Source organism: Mus musculus, chromosome X (assembly GCF_000001635.26).
Source record: "Mus musculus strain C57BL/6J chromosome X, GRCm38.p6 C57BL/6J".
Taxonomy (NCBI): Eukaryota; Metazoa; Chordata; class Mammalia; order Rodentia; family Muridae; genus Mus; species Mus musculus.
The window spans coordinates 123,888,897-123,894,112 of NC_000086.7; the positions used below are offsets into that span (position 1 = coordinate 123,888,897).

The 5,216-nt window shown below is 38.9% G+C and overlaps 1 long non-coding RNA gene across 1 annotated transcript; it reads right to left on the bottom strand.

The window, feature by feature from the left end:
- Positions 1-1,628: 1,628 nt before the first annotated feature.
- Astx5 (amplified spermatogenic transcripts X encoded 5) lies at positions 1,629-4,857 on the bottom strand. The gene is made up of 4 exons (NR_152851.1): positions 4,217-4,857; positions 3,547-3,732; positions 2,641-2,821; positions 1,629-2,113 (listed from the first exon to the last, which is right to left on the bottom strand). It is a non-coding gene; the product is annotated as an amplified spermatogenic transcripts X encoded 5 (long non-coding RNA).
- Positions 4,858-5,216: the final 359 nt, after the last annotated feature.

The window sequence follows — 5,216 nt, forward strand, 5'->3', positions numbered from 1 at the left end:
TTTTTTTTAAGTCAGGCTGGTGTTCAGGTGATGATTATTTCCTTGCACCCATTTTCCCCCTCTGATTCCTGATATGATTTAAGATAAACATGGTTAATCAATAGATGTTCACCCTGAGAATTCAAAGTAGAAAGGGATGATAGGTTTTTATATAAAAGTTTAGTTTTGTGATTCTTTTAATATTTTTGAAGGATTAATTTTTGAGATAGATAAAAACTAATCCTTTCTGTATAACAGCAAATTTCAGTCTACCAGTAAGAGAAACTGGCTGAAACATAAATTACCTTACTTGCTTACAACTTGTTAATCAATAACAAGTTTTTTAGTTAGAAATGTGTGTTGGTTCTTGGGAATAATATTGGATATTTATAGACATAATTTATAAATAGCTCATCATAAAAGTATAGTGAGAAGATGCTTTTCCTTATATATACTCATAATTATTCACTAGAAGAAAATAGAATGTAACCAGTATAAATTTTATACTAATTGAAAGATTGTGCAGAGATATATAAGCAGTGTGAGAAAAATTAAGTTGGTGCTTTGCTCCACCCACCAAATGTGAGTATATATGGAAAGTGGTTGAAGCTTTGCACTGTCCAACAAATGTGTGTGTGTGTGTGTGTGTGTGTGTGTGTGTGTGTGTAAGATTGTTTGTGCTTCTTAAAGCTTGCTTCTTCCACCATGTATGTAAATGTGTCTTGCCTGCTTTATATGCCATCTAACCAACATCCCCTCCTTGGATCATTGAACACACTATCACAGCTACTCTTGGAAAGACAGACAGACAGCAAACACACAGAACCCTACTGGGCATGGCTTGAGCATGTATGAGACCACCCCCATCCTCCAGTGACATCCTTCCTCCAACAAAGAAACACTTAGTCCAACAAGGTTAGTCATCCAAATACTGCCTATGGGCCAATGAGAACCAATTACATTAAAACTACCACACCTACCTAGCTACATGCATACATATATTCATGCATGAGAGATAAACAGAGAAATAGGGTGAGAGAAATAGAAAGAGAGAGAGTGATAGGTAGATGATAGAGAAATAGTTGCATACATATCTACATAAATACATTCAATCATTACTTCATACATATATACATTCATACATACATACATACATACATACATACATATATAGATGATGGATAGACAGACAATTAAATGTGATATTAATCTAAACACTAAAGACTTGGTGCCCTTTACTGCACACACACACCCTGAGCATTGTTTACAATCCTCAATTAAGACATAAAGGCTGGACATTTGAACTACAAAGACATTTACAAACAAACCCACAAAACCTACAATGTTCATTTGGTGTGCATAGATTTGATTAATATCTAGGATTTCCTTTGTTTCTGTATATTATGAGAGATTACACCCTAAAATCTTTCTCAAACTTGTTCATTACTTTAGTTACTACTGTGTACAACCTGATACTTATAATCCACTAGATAGTAATGTTACAGAAGATATTTATTGTGCTGAAGATATTCAGTCATACCCCTCAGCTCCAAAATATATCTTTTAAAGACACATAGTAAGGAATGATCTTCCAAATGACCTCAAATGAAACTGTCATCTGGTGGAAAATAACACAGCACAGGAAGAAGTTTACACATAAAATTTATATTCATGTGAATATTGGTCAAAATGATTACAATTGTAAAGTTGAATTACATAGTGGTATGTCTTTGAAACAATAGGAAAAAATGATGTGCATTCATTATGTTTTCCAAAAAGAGTAGGAAATGTAAAACATTTAAGCAGTGGGATGTTGGTTTCTAATGCCAGGAGATGACTAACATAGCAACATGCTAATAAAGTATCCTCTTCAAAAGTTAAAAGAAAACAGCAACACAAGAAGAGAACAAAAATCACAAGGAACCATGTCATCCGTGGCATCTTCAGGAGGATGTGCAGCAATCTGAACATGGTTTCAAGGACGTTAGTAGATGTCTAGTGCTTTATCAGCCTGACAGGTTTGTGTTCAACCAACCATGTCTGTATACTAAGGTTGGGAACAATCCATCGATGATGAGTGCCCTAAAGATGAGTTCTACTCCCCACTCTCCTTGCTGCTCTGGAGACTTCAAACCTGAGGGGAGGAATGTTATATTGATGAGTATGAGAATGCTCAAAGTCTCTTTGTCTACATTGTGTAAATGTGGCACCTCTTTAAATGAAGTGTAAGACCTGCTTGGCCAGAAAGTACAACCAGAGGCCTGTTGCATAAAGGTGCTACTATAAAGACCCCATGTAATGAGAAAGGTCTTTCTGAAGTACCCTTGGACAGAGGTGGAATATAAGATCCAATTATTCAGAAATGGGATGTAGGCACTATTGATGGCCTTAGTGTCATACCAAGAACATCCCCAACACTAATCAGAGATGTATGATTAGTGGACAGAGGTGAGTGGGTAATGGACATTGGGAAGAAATGAGACCCTATGAGCCATGGAAAATAGATAGGACCCTAGTGGTCAGAGGGGAAATGCACGAGGGCATCTTTGTGAGAAATTGGAAATCTAAAACCCCTTTGTACAGGTAAACTAGTATGTTTGGTTGGGTAGAGTTTAAATTTGCATGTTATTTCCTTGACCTGAGATCAAAGACACAGCCTACCTCATGCAGTGGAGCCCATTCCAGGTACTTCCTAACAGCTAGCAACTCCTCATCAGAGACTAGAGCATCTGTCCACTGCAGTAAATGTGGTGCCGGATCAGGAAGCAGTCTGAGCACTCATCAAAAACCTGGCTGACAGTTCCACACTAGTTCTTCTCAGGCATATGTTCATCTCCTGGGTCTAGGTATGAATGGTGAGGAGCACATCATTTTAGTTTCTGCCTTGAGGGAAGGAGCTTTTGTTCTGGGCTGTACTTCTTAATGTTCGGCTCAGGTACTATAAGCTTGGGTGGTCTGGAGGTCCATTTGGGAGTTAAAATTGGGGGGGGGTGTCTAAGTGTCTGCATCAGAGGAGAACATTGCAAGGTCATTATTGGACAGAAAGGCATATTTGATGACCACTTGGGGAAAATGAGATCTGAGGCCCCTGGTAACTCAGAGTTAGTAGATTGGAATCCCTTTGTCAAAGCAGAAGGATCTCAGGCCCAATAAAATAGACTTAGTAAGTTTAATCCCACAGGGGCATATTTAGAATGTCTGAGAACCCTTTGGATATTGGTGGACTGTAGCTCTCTATTAGAACTGGGAGGGCTGGTAGATCCTTTGTTGAGAAGTGGAATATTTCAGGTATAGTCTAAAAGCCAATTGAGTAAAAAACAGTAATTGGAATACTTTGGGTAAGGGGAGACATATGCAGTATCCCTACGTGCAGGAGAAGAATTGTTTCTGCCCGTCTTGGGATTGGTGATAGATCTAAGATTCTCTAAAATAGAAGGATGGCGATAGGAGCTTCATAGGATTGTATAGAATAGTTTTATCCTGTTATTCCTAAGTCTGCAGCACTATTGAGCCGAAATTGAACACTAATGGATACCTTGAGAATTATAGGACATTCCAGGTACTTACTCCTTCATCAGCTCCAAACTTGAAATCACAATCAAGAATACACATCATCTGAATGTCCGTGGTAAGCATGACAACAATCTTAGAAGTCTTCTAAGAGGGTGTAATGTAGTAGTCTCTGGTTTAGTGTCTTCCATAAATATATGTCCATCCACACATTCCTCTGCATGGAAGCCAGGGTATCTCTGTCTAAGGGAACACAACAAAGACATTAATCTGATTTACCCTTACCTTGATACTCTTCTGTTTGGGATCTCAGTCCAAAGTGTTCTGAAATCTCTTAGGTCAGAACAGTGCTTCCAAGACCACGGAAATTAGAAGTTATAGGTAGGACATCCACTGGGAAGATTGTGAATCTGGGTGATTTCCTCAAACACACTGCGCTCCACACAGGTTGGAGCACTCTCTGTTGTGAATGTCTAAATCTTCCTAAGTAAGATAGGGGAGGAGCTTGTGCAGTTTTGCACAGAAGTAGGATGGTTGTGCCGTTCATCATAGAGGTAATGTGGCAAACTTCATGAGAATAAGGAAGTTGAAGCACTCTAGTCATAAGCAGCTTTTCTGGGACACTTTGCAAAAGTGAAATTCTAAACTTACTTGTCAGAGGGTTAAAATCTCTGGCTATTTTCAATAAATAAGAAATACCATTTCACATTGGAGAAAATGAAAATACCTTCTGGAGCAGAGGAAGTACCAGTATTGCTTGATCAGCTTCCAATTCTTTTTTGCAAAATTTAGAATATCCACATATTTTATGTGGTGTGTAGACAGCAGGCAGCAATTGTTTCAGTATTCCAACAGGTTGGATGGTTATCTTTGGTCTATGAAGCCTTTAATCAGATGACATAAGAGCAAGGCCACTTTTCTTGAATATTGGAATGTCTCCGAATATTTGTAGCAGGAAGAAGTTTGGAAGTAATCTTAGACAGTTGGGATATAGCAGGCACACATAGTCAATAAGACAAGATCTATTTACACTTTGCAAGAGAGGGTAGGTATGAGTCCACCACTGAAAAAAAAAAGGAAATATTTCAGTCCAATAGGGCATTAGGAGAAGGGTTTGTTGCCTTCAATAGACAGAGGGGGAAGAGGAAATATTTATGACTAGATGTGGTGTGTCTGAGGCTCCCATAGGCAGAGGGAGAGGCACTGAAGCCCTGGTATGACAGGATGACATTACAGACCTCTTCGACAGAGGATGTGAATTTGAGAACCGCTGGAACAAAAAGAGTCATTCTGGTGCCCCTTTCAAATGAGGAGTTCGATGTGAGACACAGTTAAATGAAAATTTTTGCCCTCCATCAGATAGAGAATAGTTTGGAATCCTTCCTGGTCAGAGAAGGTAATTATTGAAGACCTTTTGGACTGGAAGTGAAGTTTGGAGCCTGGGGCAGGTAGAGATGATCTCAGGCCCATCAGGCTTACAAGACAGATGTTTGGCCCTCATGTATACATAGGGCGCATTTGATATATAATGGACACAAATTAGTGGTCTAAGTATTGATGTTTAGGAGTAGAAGATTAAAGCAGAATTAGAGTCTGCTTAATGTCCCAAACCTCTTTAGGGATAAGGGAGTGACCTAGCCTACCTTAAGCAGTAGAGGTAGGACTGCTTCACAACTTAGAAGATTCCCATCTTCACATACACCTTAGTAAGCCTGGCAGCAATACAA